The 16238-nt window shown below is 38.4% G+C and overlaps 1 protein-coding gene across 5 annotated transcripts in view; it reads right to left on the minus strand.

Moving 5' to 3' along the window:
* The window catches only part of B3GALT1 (beta-1,3-galactosyltransferase 1), a 184432-nt gene that overhangs the window by 16431 nt on the left and 151763 nt on the right, over positions 1-16238 (minus strand). Inside the window, exon 5 of one of the 5 annotated variants that reach the window (XR_007632000.1) lies at positions 9926-10151. The exons of the other annotated variants lie outside the window; for them this stretch is intronic. The gene's annotated coding sequence lies outside the window, so the exon portion shown is untranslated. Of the gene's footprint in view, positions 1-9925; positions 10152-16238 lie in introns of those variants that run through there. 5 annotated transcript variants of the gene reach the window in all.

Here is a 16238-nt window from a genome sequence, read left to right on the forward strand (position 1 = left end):
CCTGGCTGGCAGGAAATAACCTGTAAATTATATCTATATCTAGCACATATGGAAGAAAAGCCATCAGACAGTATCATACATGAAAAATTGGTTGCCTTGGTCGAATAACTAAAGGTTTAGGCACATCATCTTTTAACTTGAGAAATGATGAAAACAGCTGTGACAAGAACTACACTGCAAGTTTCCAAAAGTACATATATTGCATTGAGAGGTAGGTAATTTGTCAGCCACCTCCATAGATAAAATAAAATGGAAGACAAAAAAGTTTGCTCTGTATCACAAAGCCAGAGACTGCAGCACAAGATTACATATTCTAAGGCATCTACCTCTCTCTCTGTGCACCTCTAGAGACACCAAAGTAGGTCTTAAATTTCAGCATGCTCCAGCATCTCAAGTTCTGGAGGGAGATAGAGATTGCAGAGTTGTCTTTATACAGCTGACATCTGTAGCCTCGAATGCCATCCATAAATTAGGCCCCTATCGAACAACAGTGCCCCCGGGCACCTGCTGCTTAAAAACAGCCCTTTGGAGGATGTGAGCAATCTTCTGTAGGATGGATTACACATTTTACAGTCCTCATAAGAAACTAATCTGAAAAATAGTTACCAAACCAATTAAATAATCTCTGTTGGTGGATCTCCTTTAAGTCTTTTAAAAACCCGCTGAAAGAATTGAAGTTCCTTTTGCAGTATTTTTGGAAATTCTTTAGCTATAACTTTACTGATACAAGCAGAACAGGAATATAAAGGGACATTTCAATTCTGTCTTTCTTCTTTGTTTGGCAGTTGATCTTGAGTGCCCACAGAGCCTATTAAACTCATTTTGCTATAACTTTACTATTGACATTTGAGATTAAATGCCAGGGTATGAAAGATTTTTTTTTTAAGGGCTACGATGTTTTGTTTCAATACAACATTGTCAGGACCATAAGACTGTAACAGCCTCCTCTAGTGTGTTATTCCATCGTTTCCTCCTACCTAAGAAAAACATCTGGGATTAGCACAGCTACTGTACCTTTGTTACAAGGTTTATACAAAATTCAGCAGTGTTGATGCAATTGAACTTTATGGGACCTGTGAATGCTTGGTGCTGTCTTTTTCCTGTTTGCAGTGCTCACTTATCTCCTCTCACCTGAGAAGCTACAAAACAAGACAGCTCCTTTACCAAAGCAGGGGTGAATCTTGGCACTACAATACTACAGTAAAAGATTTTTTCAGTGCTAAGGTGATGCTTTACACATTGTATTCTCACCCCTCCAGTTGTCATTCAGTCTGAAAAAAAAAAAAGGAGGTTGGAGATCTGGGATGCTTTAGAAGCTGGGCTGAGAGTGCCCACCTGGACTGGCCTGCACACAAAGTGAGCCCAAAAGCCTTGTGTGAGGAGATGTGATGCAGAGTCATTGCCTTTTTACCTGTCGTGTTTGTTCAGGGGCAGCATCGCAGCACATCTGTGTTAACCTAGTTCTGTATATTCCTACCAAAAAACTAGGAGAGTCTATGGAAAGTTCATATTGGATTTGGGAGCTATTGGTAAAATAAAGATGTACCAAATCACTGTTTTTCAATATTTTCTGCTGTCAGAAATGTAAACCTCTGTATGCTCTATTTTAACTCAGTAGACAGAATATTTTGTTCCAGTGCATCATAGAATTGCTTTTAAATACTTGGTACTTTCTCTGAATTTATGATAGTAAAGGACAGAGCTAAAGTAATTTACAGATATTACGGATTTAGTGAAGACTTCAGAGTGATTTGCATGCCATGTGTTATACTGACATAAATTTAGAGCTCAATTCATTGCAATGAAAGAATTTTCATCAAAACTATTCCAAAATAAAGAATCACCTTATTTTCTATCTTAAAACTGCTGTTGTGTGATCAGATGCTTTTGCAGACTTAATCAAACAATGCATTTACAGAAAACATGTTCCTCCTATCATTATGCCCAGCACTACGGACTTGAATGATTCTTATTTCAGAATGAACTACACCTTTTACTGTTATCTGCCATGTAAAAGGCCACTGCAGCTTGCCTCTGTTTCACATAATATGTAGGTCTGTCTCGTTGGACTGAAGATACTGGAGACACCATCCATGGTACTGTTTGTTTCAGGTGTGTCATTGCAATTCTTTCCTCCCTGCTCTTTCTTACTGTAGTTTGTCCATCTTATTGTAGCTTGTCCATTACTTCCAAATTGGTCATGTAAAACTAGTCTGAATTGGTATCTTCAAAGCTCCCCATGAACAGCCAAATGCTTGGTCTCAGTGGTGGATGAAGTATTTAAATACTGATGGAAGCAGTTGTAGGACAATAGTTGTGCTAAGACAATAATGATTTTGGTTGCTGCAGGTTTAGTGTAGCTTGAATGTAGATAGCATTACATTTTTATGTGCTTCATAAAATAGCATTTTCCAATTCTGTGTCTCACTTTTAGAAGTGGTAGGGGACTACCACAGGGTAGTGTGTAAGTTAAAACTTTTTCAGTGTTTTTTCATGGTCTGAAACAATCCCAAAATTTCAGGGGCAATGAATGGTAGAAGAGGTGCTCATGAGGTGTTTATATAATTGTGATTGTGTGCAGCCTAATGAGACACTTTCTGCTCTCCTGCTTGATGGAAGCTTTTTCTTGATGTCCATTGGATATTAAGCAATCTACCGACTTGATGAGTAAGAACAAGGTGATTGCAGAAGTACTCTTGGCCGGCTAAAATAGAGCATGCAGCTCCTTTTGCTGCTCTGCATTCTGTTTAAATGGTGCATTTTACTGTAGGCATCACATCTGGGAGGAGTTCTTTGGTTTAAGGCAGATGCCTGACAATGTCATCTGAGTTTTTGTCTTCTGCCCTGAACTGATGCATCTGGTATTGAACGTTACAGTAAAGGGTTTGCCTGAGGGTTTGCCTGAATGATGTCCTTGTATCGCACCCAGCGCATAAGAAAAGACCTTCAGGGAGCAAACCCAGCCCAGGTATCTATTGCTGAAGTCACCTAAAAGGACTCAAAGCTTGCATGAGCTTTGAGCACTGTGCTGTCTCAGTGGCTAAAGAAAGGTTTTGGCCAGGACTGTGGCTGTCATCTTGCTTTCGTGGGGTTATTGCAGTCTGCCTGGGCCTTCCAGTGTAAATAGCATCTACACAATTAGTGTTGGCAGAGGTTATTTGAGGAGATTCTTCCTTTTTGCTGCTCATTTTCTTTTCTCCAAGAGCTCATGCACATACAGATACAGCTTTTAGTTACGGTTTTGACTACTAAATTTATAAATGAGTCTCAAGCTTCTTGTTGTGCTACTGCTGTTGCTGTCATCCATTTCATCTTTAGTGGGATGGGTCTTGCGACATCTGCAAGCTTTTTGTTTCTTAGTCTCTTCTTGAAAGGCACCCAAAATAGTATTAAATACTTCTGAAATGACTCCACAATATGTTTCTAGCACGTTTTCAGGCCTGTTATTTTTTTTTAGAGTATTTTGAATAGAATCTAGATTGGCATGTTAGATCCAGTTTGAAGCAACAGAGCTCTTACTGTGACCCCTGTGTGGCTCCATGGCAGGCTACTGAACTACTGAACATCTGCAGCTTCTTACCAGGGACGTGTAGCAATGTCTGATCAGCAGCAACTGCATTGCCATAGATTTCAAACAAGGAAAATCCAGAGTGTCTTCTGAGGAAAGGCTAATTTACCAAGGTCATTTGAAAGTCCTGCTGATGCCTGGTTTTCTGTCTCCTGTGTCTATAATTCGCCTGGGCAGTGCATGGCTGTTTGCATCTCATAAGGTGCAGTGCTTCATTTCAGTGGTAAAGGTTATGCTGTTTAACTGATTAATTGCCCAGTGCCAACAGACTAGATTCAGCAGTGGCAGCTCTTGGATTTTGAGATGATGCAGCGCATTGACTTTGCAAATGTAACATCTGGCTTTTCCTATTTTAACATGTGATAACATTTAAAGAGCTGGTCAGGCTTCTGGGATTTTAAATACCAGATGTGAATTTTATATTCCCTGTATACTTTGTCAGTGTCTTGTGCAGAGCCAGGAGTTGGACTCAATGATCCTTGTGGATCCCTTCCAGCTCGGCATGTTCTGTGATTCCATCATCTAGTAAATACTGAAAGAAGTGGTGGCTAACTCGAAGAGGACCTGTGCTTTTCAACTCATGATTGTGCATTCCTACTGCACAATGTTACTACTTTTAGAATTCTCATTATCACCTCTGTCCCTTCACCACCAAAACCTTGTCCATGTCCAGCATGTCTGCTTATCACTTCTCTAACACCTTTTTTTGGAGCAAGATGCTGCCTTATTCTTTTGTTGTCACAGTAGCTAAACTTAACAGCAAAAGGCAGATAGGAACTGGGCTGTACCCAGAGAAAGTTTGTAATGTTCTCAAGCATTTTAATATAAACAAAATTATTTTCAAAATAAATAAAGCCTATAGAGTCTTTTACTCCGCACTAGAAAAACAACAAGGCAAAAACCAAGCAGATTACAAGGCAAATGGTTTTAAATGCTTATGTACTGGTGCTGACTCCGTTTTAATTTTTAAAATATTTTTAAAGCTTCAAAATACTGAAATATGTCTTCTTCTTTATTTCTTATCATAAGTAGAAAGGTAAACACTGGATAACTGGAGAAAGAGTGCCTGTTCACTTGAGATTTACAGCTCACTATTGCAGATCCAGAAACTGAGTTGCTCATCTGAGCATCAAACCTTTAAACATTTGGTTTTGTCTTCTGACGTATAGGAATTCCTTTGAAAATATCAGATCACGAAACCTGCATAATTAGCACTGAATTCCCTGTATAATGAACAGAATTGTCAGACTATATTGTCTGTTCCTCATGATAAATCTGCTACCTAGCCATTGAATTATTATTGTATCATATATTTAAGCAATTAAAATAAAAATGAAACTTATTATCTGACATTTTCTAATTGTGGTTTTAATGGACAACATGAAAACAGGAACAGTGAAAGAAAAGTTTTCTATTCTTTACACTTCACTGGCCTTCATCCTTATTTCTAGCTTTTCTGCTAAATATCAAAAGATCTAGTGTAATAGAGAATGACAGGGAGCACATCTGACAAAACTCTCTCTTAAGTCTTGTTGAATAAAACATTTGGAGGAACTGCTTCTTAGCACCAGCAGGTTAGCATTAAAAGTTTTAAAGCAAGCCTAAACACCCCTCTGACAAATGACGGTTCCAGATTTTAAAATTAGGATTACAGATGCTGCTGAAGTTATCAAAAGCAATGTGCCCAGCAGTTGCCTGGTGCACTTGCTCATGACAGTGCTATTTGTCTGTCAGAAGATCACTCGTGTCGGTGATCTAACGCTGATGATGCTGGCACACATTATGAAAAGTAGAAGCCTTGATCATATTGTCAGTCACGCAGCCATGGTTCTTGCCCTCCTCTTTAATACATTAAGTTTCCCTTTCAGATTTCTCTAGCAGAGAAATTAACAGTTTGTTTCCATTTACTTGAAAAGTAAATCAGAAAAAAACAGTCCATAAAAGTTATTTATTTTGCTTATTTGTTTTCAGTAATAACCATGCTAAAAACTAAAAATATGGAAGGATATTTTGAAGGATTTAATCCTGGACAGAATTCTTAAGAGTTGGACTTAGATGATCTCTAAGGTGCCTTCCAACCCAACCCACTCTGTTTCTATGTTGAAGCCTAATATAGTAGAGGAAACTCCAGGCTTAGCTTCAGGTGCTTCGTACACAGGGGTTTTGCAGAGCAGATTTGAAAATCATAGACACGATACCTGCTGAAGTTGACTCCTGCTGTGAACTAGTCAGTGTGTTTGCACAACTTGTCTAGCACTCTCGAGCCTCCCCAAAGCTACACCACCGGGAAGCATTGCCTCCTTCAGCCTGTGATGCTATCAGAAGAGCCCGTTCATTATGGGTAATTACGAACACAGAATCCTTTTTCTGTATTTTACATAGTATGTTCAATCATCTTGAACTGCTATTAGTATTTTTCCTAACTAAATTGAGGACTACAGATTTATTTTTTTTTAATGCTATATCCAGACACTTAAAATGAAAGACTCCTGATATGCTCTCCTTGCCATTGGCTGTTGCTCAGGCAATAGTCACTGGATATGAGAATGAAGGTCTTGTCATCACTTGTTTTACATTTCTCTTGGAAAAGTTATCCCTCTGAGAACCATTAATCCTCCCCTTTTCAGAAAGAAATATCAATTAAAGTTGGAAATTTGAATGTAGATTTCAAAGATCCATGTTTAAAAATGAGAGATCAACTTCATCAGGCAATTCTGACCTAATTGCGTTTTTTTTTCAGTTTCTTGATAAGAGAGCTTAGAGAAAAATAAACAGAACATTGCTTAAGTTGATAGATACAGTTTTAGATTTCAAATATTTTTACGACTTACAAAAAATTACTCATTTTGCTCTTAAGACCTCTGGTATCACATAATTATTAACAAGTTGGGTTATTTTCTATTCAAAGGCAGTTCTGGTCTCATTATCCTCATATAGACACAACTCTCATTGGAATCATCCTGAACTTTGCTTCTGGTACCAGTATGTGTTTGAATAAGACATTGACATTTCCAGGAGGCCCATTGTTACACTTCTTCTACTTTGCTATATCTTCCATTTCCCTCCACCTTTATTGTGGCCAACCTATTGCCCAGTTTTCTTTTGTTCCAAAAATCTATTCATTCTTTTTTTTTTTTTTCTTCAGAGAACAAAAATAATCTCTGTATCAAAGAAAATGAATATTTGTGTCTCAAGGAATACTTCCTTTTAAAAGTTCCTTGAAAAACTTCAAGAAAATAAAACCTTAGATATATCCTGCATGTACTCTGGTGTATAAATGTCTGTATTTTTACCCAGTCTGTTTCAAGCAAGTCCATTAACAAGAACGTTTGACTTTTATATTGGTATAAAACAGCAATTAAATTAACTAGATGCTGAGTATATTTAAACTATAATTTCGCCAGTAGGTCATATGGTGAAATAATTTTTCCCTCCCCCTGCCTTCTAACAACCTGCTGTTTCTTGTCACTGTTGACATCAGAAAGTTCTTACAGACTATAATATACTAAACAAAGCATGCATTAGCCAAGAAATAATGGCAAAAGCCAGTACAATAAATGTTCCCTATGATGAAGTGCCCCATACACATAGGATTTCCAGGGTGCAACAAACTTCATCCAGTGCATCAGATGTCCCTGGTGAAACTCTTTAGAGAAAATTAAGTAACCCTCATGCACTGAGTGAAGCCATTAAAATATGTGAGAACAGACAAGAGTGTATAGTTGTGACAATACAGCTTCATCTCTAACATCAACCTTTCATGGAAGATGAGCTTGGAAAAGAAATTTCTTAGCACTGTTGGATAAAAATTCAGTAGATACTGTTTTTATGGCACATTGCAATTTTCTGTGTAAGACACCCTCACCTCACTGTTCCAAAGAAAATAATTAATTGGTTATCTGTCAAGCTTATCCCACAGGACCTAATCATCTCCCTTTTTGCTAGCACTCCCTTCTCCAAAGGTGCTTTTTCTTTCAAATTTAATAAATGATTACCATAATTAATTTAAGCATGGAGATTTGTTTGCAAGCTGCCCTTAGGCTGACGTCTGTTGTTTCTTTTTCAGACCTTGCTGGTGTTTCATACCTAAAACCCTGTCTGTTCTTTTGTCTGCTATATAATATCATCTTACAAACAGTGCTACCTCTGCCTACAAACTCAGTCTTACTTAGAAACTACATTAATTAGCTTCCATTATCCTTCTACTTTGCATATTTTCCTCTCTACTTATAGTTTTATGTAATTTGCTTTGCTTGGCTTTGTTTTGGTTTTTTTTTTTTTTTTTTTATTGGACTGTGAGCTTTTAAATTCAGGGATATAACTTGATTTAATAGGATCTGATTTAATAAGATGCCAGCAGGTAGTACGGGACATAAGTAGTAGAAATAATTGTCCATAAATGCCTATTAATGCAAATATGTCTCCAGTACTTATTTTTGAGCATATTATTTCAAATTTTCTATTTTGATCTAAAAGTTCTCTTTGTATTCTTTGTTCTCCTGCTCATCCAGCCTGTGAAGTTAAGCACTGAATGTTCTGCTGCTGCCAGGGGGCTAAGGGGAAATGTGTCACCAGCTAAAAGTCAGAGTGTTTTTAATTGCTATTTGCTACTAATTTGATGAACTTCCACATAGGACAGGTGTAATAGGATGTCTATTCAATATTCCCTTGAGTTCAGATTTAGACTGTTCAGTTTAGACTGTTCCCAGTCTAAACAGAGTGCTGACATTTCTGTCATCAAGTTTTAGTTTAGAATCCCAAAGTTAAGGTAGTTTGAAACAAATGATTTTGTGAACTTTATGATGATGATTAAAGAGAAAAGAAGTTCTACCCTCTCCAGAACATTAATGACAAACCAGATGATGCATCTTCCATACTAGAAATAAGATTAAGTACTTTGAAAGCCAAGGCATATCAATAGAAGTGAAATTGAGCTTTTCAGAGCAGACTATCCAATCATCTCACATAGCAAGTAAATCACTCAGCTCAGTGATTTTCTAATGTGTAATGTTTTTGGAGTGCTGTTGCAAAGCAAACTTCATACCATCCTCAAGCATAAGGCACCATACGTTTGTTATAGAAATGACCCTATTAGGGACAGCTGTACAAGTGACAAATCTGCACACAGACTGCCAAATAAAGTAGTACAAATTCTAGGCAGTAGCTGTGCTATTTAAACCTTTCAGTTTTCTTAAATACACTTCTCTAATGATGCTCATGTTGTTATTCCAGTAATAGATTACATCCAATCATTTCAGGATTTTAAAGCTAGTCTGGGAAAATATCAGCAAATGTAATTTACCATGCATTTGCAGTCGGCTGTAGTGAGCGAATTGACTGGCATTTCCTCCTCCTACAGTTTTTTGATCACTTTTACAATTTGATCATGAATTTTGGAAGGACAATGCCAGGTAATTCTACTCTTTTCACAACTGTGCTGGTGATGTTTGCTATCTCTTTCAAGGGGGGATAGAACAACATTCCTTTTACCAAAATTGGAAACCTACTTTATCAAATTGCAACCTGTTTTTGCACCTCAAGCCAATCAGAACTGTGCTGGAGCAAAATTCCATGAGCAATCCTCACCAAATGCTCTTCCTTAAGCCATTAAGCCACTCGGTACCTGTTTCTTTTAAACCTTCTGATAAAGAAATAATGACATTTCAGCATACAACATTATTTAAAGTCCAGGCTTGAGATGTAACTTTTCATAGTTTTAAAGTGTTCATATTTTTAGAATCTTTGGTGCTTTCTTCATGGCCAGGCAATTTTGCAGGGTGGAGAGATAGGAGGGTATTGCTATATAGTAGCTTGCTTTCACTTTCTAACTTGCCGGTAAGAAAGTGTTGCTGCATTTCGGAATATAAAACTATGCTTGTTTTTTGGTGAAGGCTGCAAAATTGGAGACTTGTGGCAGCTGTGGTGTATGCTTAGTTTTTCTCAGACAGATCTGGACTTCTGTTTCCAGAGGTCAAACCACAACCATGTGGCTCCAGCACAGGCAACGGACAGGGAGAGCTGAAATTTTGCCAGAAAAATACTGTTTTGCCTTAATCTGATGGAGGTTATGTCTGCAAGTTGACTTGTCCTTACTCTGACCTGCTTTATTCCTCTCATTCTGCTTGAGGAAAGTGGGTCTAAATTCTGCATATATTATCTAAAGCACTTTGAATGTTTGTTTCCCATTATCATTGGAGCTTTACTTATCAGCCGGTTTTAATCCTTTGCAAACATGGTTTAATAGAAAGCATAGGGGAAGGAACAAAGTAATCTAAATCTCCACGTGGATTTGCATCAGGAATGTAGCAAAGGACACATCCCCCAAAGCTGTAGATCCCCAATTACAGTACTTGCCTTTCGCATGCTGCAGCAGCAGGAGCTGTCAAGTCTGCAGTTGTCCTCTGCACCGCTGCTGTGCTCACAGAGCAGAAGTTACCTTTGCTTTGAGCCCCTCCTAAAACTTGGTTCCCAAAGGGATCTTCACCGTGCAGTGACTGCGAAGCGTGGTGGGTGGAACAGCTACTTCTTGTTTATCCTCACTCTCAGGCTCTGTCCTTGTTGGAAAGCACCAGAAAATAGATGTCTGTGTGGGGAAGGAAGAGGAATGTTCCCTTTGAGTGTCTTTTTTTCAGATTTCCTATCACTGAAGCCTGACAGGGACTTCATTATAAATAATTACTGTAATTTTCTGTAGCCAAGTTGTAAAGCAAAATGCCTATGTGGATACTTTTATACATTTACAGTATGGTCTGGCAGCTGGGAACTTTGTAAAGATGGAACTTTTGAATTCTGGGTGATTTTAGGAAGCCATTGTATCATGAATGCTTTGATATGAATGTGAACCATGATATGCTGTCAAGGTAGTGTCAAGGCTCTCAGAACAGGACTGAGGACTGGTGAGGAGGAGACGAAATGGCTGCTGAGCAGCTCTTCAGGACATGGGTGCAGGGATGTGAAAATTCAACCTCTAAAGAATGCCTGAAGAGCTTGGAGCAGTTACATTCTTTCACTGGATGTAGCAGCAAGCCTAAACTGTGTTCATTATTTAATATTCTAATATTTGCTTTGAAACACTGTTTTATTCTTATAGCGTGCCTTTTTAGTTTTATTAGTTTTATTATAGTTTTATTTTATAGCATGCCTTTATATGTTCTCTCTATATAGAAAGTATTTCTACAAAGTTTGTAAGATTTCCTTTTCCATTTACTGATTTAAATTAAACAGGAGAACCTTAACATGCTGTAGCTGTCTTTTAACCTTGCAGCACAGCACTATGGTATGTTATTATTTTTTATTAACTTGATAGTTTTGTCCATACCAAATGGAAATGCTAACAAATGAAAAACAGTAAAGCAGAATGCAGTAACACATCATATACTATCACTGCTCCATTGACAAAATTTATCTTTTTGCTCTAATGTGATAGGATCAGTCTTACCTCTCACTTCAAAATGTCATTGTATTGTAAATAGCACATACAGCATTCTGTATACACACTATAATTGCACTTAGGCTTGATTTGGTCTCATGCATCTTGTTTCACCGAAGTCAGTGAGGTTATGTGGTTAAGTGAGAGCAAAATGTACTCCTTTCATTTAGATTAAAATGGCAAATTACAGCTCTGAGTGCTTCTGGGAACATAGTGAAAGTCGCAATAAAATTAAAGCATAATTTCTGCATTGATCTGAAATGGGAAACTTTGAGTGCTCATGAATTTTACAGATTGGAGTCACTAGTGTTGAATTTTGGGCCTGTTTCTTCATTGTGTTTTCACCATCTCAGTACAGCTTATTACAGAATTTGAGATCTGGTATAGCTTCTCACAAAAGAGGAAAGTAGTTTTTGTCTAATGACAAAAGTAAAAGTGTTGGACTTAATTTTACTAGAAAGAAGTTAAAAAATTAGTTGAAAGAAATAAAATAATTTTTGTAAGAACATTTCATTTTTGAACACAGATATGGGCTGAAGATAATAAAATTTCATAATAAAATACTGGAACAGTGACTTTATCATCATTGTTATTTTAAATATGAATGAAGAGGGTTGAGGTTTGCACAAGTCAGTACACATATTCATCTGCATTAGATGTGCAAGCAAGACTTGACCTTTTCCTATCTTAGCTTTTTCTGTTCATACTATGGTATTCTCTGATCTTACACATGGAATAAAATAGAAGATTATATCCTCAGATTCCAACACCCAGTCCAAGTGTGAAAAGTCACCTACATGTATGCTTTAAAGACCAGCTTGCAGGATATCTATTACCTTTTTTAATCCAGAAGTACAGAGCCCTAGCAGCATTTGTGATTTATCAGGCAATCCAAAGAAGAGACTGGTTTCTTAAATCCACTAGACTTGCCTGTCCTGGCTCAGAGCTGAATCTTGGACTATTACTGAATTTTCAGTTTAGTGGGATAGATGCTGCATGGGGGCAGTGAAGACTGGCCTTATGATAAAGTGAGGAAGGCTTGGACAGCCTCTCAGCAGCAGTGCTTGGTATGGTGGCACAGATAATGCTCTGGGCATGTGTGAGGTATAGCAAATGAGGGCAGTGGTGCAACAAGGATTTTGTGCCAATCTCAGAAATCCAGGGAATTTGGTCTAAGGTATAACTTACAGTGAAACAAACAGAGGTGTACAGATGAATTGGCGGTGTACCAAAAGTTACAGGGATGAATGCTGATTCTCAATAGAAAGGCATGCTTCCTCATGTGTTTAGTTTCATGTAGGAAAATAAATCTAGTTTTGAATATCAGTAATATTTCTGCAAAAGTGAATGTTTTCCAGAGGAAAAACTGGACAGACTCACCTCTGCATAAGCAGCTACCATTAATACCACACTGTGGAACCTTTCAGTGAGTGGGTGGGTGTGGAGCATTGACCCAGGTGTTGCATGTGCAAGAAGTGGAACATGGAACCCCCTGGCTCCGATTGCTCTCTCCTGCACTCTCAGAAGCTGTGTGGGCCTTTCTGAATGTATGCTAGAGAAGTATAGTTTTACATGAGCAACTTAATTCCTTTCAGAAAGTCATAGAGCAAATAAATGCCCCCAGCTATGGCTCTACTTTTCACCTCACAGAGAGCTAATGTAGCCTGGTTAAATGGATCAAAGGAAAAAGTAGCTTTTTCTTGTAGCTTGGCCACAAGAAAAGTAAGTCCTCTAATTGATTGGGTCAAGAGGAGCTCAGGGACACCTGCTTGGATGAAAATGCAATGTCATTTACAATAGAGGCAGGAAATCTGATCTTACATGGCTAAAACAACTCAGGACTCTCAGAGATTCGAGTTAAAACTGAATTTAGAGACAAATGTGAATAGCTGAAGCTGTGGAGGGCCAACCTTTCTATGCTCAGAGCCATGTTCATTCCCAGGCTGATAGACAGGCCAAACCATGATAGTTATATTTTCCATGAAGAGCAGTTTTGCTAGGAAACCCTGCTCAATGCAAGCAAAATCTCTGTCTTTCACTGGCTTTCTTAGCTGACCCCTCCACCCAGCTGCCAAATCTGGCAGGCTCATAGGTCAGGTTAGGGTCCTGAACTGATTTGTTGGTCATTGTTAGTTGAAATCAATGTGAATTTGTGAGGACATGTGAAGCAACAACAACAAAACCGGTCATGTCTTCCTATACATTAGAAATAGAGGATATCATGGGTTAAAGCTGCAGTTTTCAGGAAAAGCTCTTACATTCTTTCAGATGCATTCTGCAGAGGAAACTGAACAGTATATTCTTTATGCACTAAGAGCAACCCAGAACACTGTCAGTGATATGAGGAAAAATCTAAAATCAACTCATAATACCAAGTATGCCCATTTTGTCTCTCCTTTCTGTGCTAATGTTTATGTCTTTTCCTACAAGTGCTCAGATTCATGTCCCCAACAGGATTCCCCTGGCAGGCAGAAATTGATGCAGCTGCCTCTTGCAGTTGCTAGTAAACATTATATTGGTCATGGGGCTCGGGCAGGGGAGCAGAGTGGTTTGTATATGATGAGTTATAGTCTCCATTTATGCCCTCGTGGGAGGACCACAGCCACCTGGAACACATCAGTGCAAACAGCTTTAATGTGTTCAAGAGGTGGGGCAGGAGATCAGGGCCCAGCCACAGGTGGTGGTGCTGGAGGGGATCCTCAGAAATGTCAGCTCCTGAAGTGTCAGCAGCCTCAGGTTTCCTCTAACAGGTTACTGCTTTGCACAGTAGTAGATTGGTAACACAAGGGAGGGAAGAATCAGCTGTACCAACTCCAGCCTGTAAACTGCACGAGTTTAAAGGAGTAAAGGATTATCTCATGTATATTAATTACCCACAGGTATGTGTGGGAGAACAACATGAGTGACTCAATCCATGGGTTATGACTTGTATAACATATTTGTCTATCTATGTACCTATAGAGAGACCTTCCTATAAGTATATAAATACAGATGGTTTGTTATGGCTGAATGATGTGTCTCCTTATTTTGTATTTGAAATTGATGTCTTTTTTTCTGACTAGGATTTTAATGCGCTCCTAGGAAATGCTCACTTTTCAGAAAATCTGTGATTATTTCAAAAGTTTTCTCTGAATTAATTGTCAGAAACTGATCTTGATCTCATTTTCCAGACCTTGGACAAAATGAAACTTAAGCAGTTGACAGCTACATATTAAATGACGACTTTGCACAATAATTTATTGTTAATTTATCTACTTGGAGATGACTGTCCTTGTACAGTGGGTTATTAGTATTTTTCTGTTATCTGCATTTCCCTTTTAATTATGCTATTAGTGTTCTATACACTGTTTTAGTAATATAGAATTTAGACTTTATTTTGGTTTTGTGAAGCTGTTAATTATTTTTCTACGTAAGTTTTTAGTGCCACCGCAGGAAAGAATGGTTCTGGTTTTGATTTATTTTGAAGTAAGATTCCTGAGGGCTGGATTCAATAATACAATCCATTTGTCTTAAGGACTGCAAAGGCTCATGGCAAAGCCCCGAAAATCAATTTTTTGACAGACAGAGAGAAGATGTGTAACTGTACACAGGTTTAAGCAGTGTGGAACTGCAAGGTGTTTTATTTTTTAACCAGTCTGTAAATGATTATAGATTTGTTTGTTCTAATAGGATCATAGTTAAGTATTTAAGGCTCAAAATACAGACTCTGTAGGCAGAAAAAGTGGAAAATGTTTGTAAAAGCAAATAAGAATATATTCCTGAATTTAAAATAAAATCCCATCAAAGCAGGTTGATTAGAATGCAAGATCTCTCTGACGACAGAACTGGATATAAAACTAAAACTAGGATGTTAACTAGAAATCACTTAATGCCGTGGTTCTGTGCTGACTAAATACAACATGTGAGTGGCCTGGCTGTCAAAAGTGAATTTGGAACCAAACGCAGGGATAATTTGAAAGGCTGTTAGCACAGCACACACACAGAGGGGGGTGGGAAGGAGATATTTTAGTCTTGATGGCATTGCCTTGAGTTCAGGCAGCTCCCCAGTGCTGAGCTGCTCCCAGGGGAAGTTCAGCTTTTGTCTGTGATGGAGCAACCTCTGCATCCTCCACAGCATTTCCAACCAAACTGGTGTGAGCTCTGCCTGTCACCTCTCTGGCCACTACCAGGAAGGCAAGTGCTCCAACGGGAGGTGGTGCCTTCCTTGGAGCCCAGCCAAGTGCTGGGGCTGGAGCAGCTGCTGGCACACAAGGGCCTTTGCCTGGTTGCCAGCACAGTGAGCCCCATTTCATCAGGTTTAATCAAATTATAAAGGTTTATAAAGTAACTTGCTCAGGAAATTGTTTGCAAATTTGTGATTCAAGTTTAGGAATGAAAATGGGGCTCAGAGTCCTTTGAGTTATTCAGCTCTTTCTATAGGCAGAGAAGTTGTCCTATGAAGCAGGTTTATTCTAGATTGCAGTAAGGCCTGACTGTAGTAATCCTGAAAATTAAGCAGTGAAAGTGTTATGGATAATATTACGCAAAACACAGTGAAGGAACTGAAGTATGTTTCTGATTTGCAATGCAGCAGGGAATATATCAAAAGGTCCTGTTTCGCTTTGCTACTGTGGAACAAAGTTTGCGAGAGCAATATGTGTATTGGTTATATTCTACATAAATCCTTAAAATGTTAACATTGGAGTGGATTTGTTTGAACAGAATAGAGATATGTTCAGTTCATTGGAAGCCTTCACAATATTCAGCGATAACAAAGCTGAGAAATAATTTAAGTAGACATTTTATTAAACATGAGAGACCTAATCCGTGTTTCAAAAATGTATTTGCATGGTTTGAGGGAACTTCTGTGACCGAAAGATGGTGAAAAAGAGGCTTAAAAGTAAGGAATTATACGGCAGTGAGACTTTAAAAAGACACTATGAATTTAATCCTATAAACCCTGTAGGAGTTACAGGACAGGACTTTAGCTGATACAAAGTTTTTGTTGCCCCATCAAAGTAATTCTCCTGTGTTTATGGAGAAGATCTGAGGACTTGCATTCTTATATAAAAATTCATCTCTGAATGGAAGTCTGTGATTAGGGGTTCACCTAAATGCAGGTTATATGACACTGCTGTCTCCTCCTTCTCACCCAGCCTGTAATGCCCAGAGCTGAAGACCGGGGATGTGCAGAGCCAGTGCTGAAAAGCAGGTAAGCTGATGGACCACAGTGACATTTTAAAGCAGGAAAAAATCAGATTA

This window comes from Myiozetetes cayanensis, unplaced genomic scaffold (assembly GCF_022539395.1).
Source record: "Myiozetetes cayanensis isolate MyiCay16 unplaced genomic scaffold, myiCay2020 scf9, whole genome shotgun sequence".
NCBI classification, from domain to species: domain Eukaryota; kingdom Metazoa; phylum Chordata; class Aves; order Passeriformes; family Tyrannidae; genus Myiozetetes; species Myiozetetes cayanensis.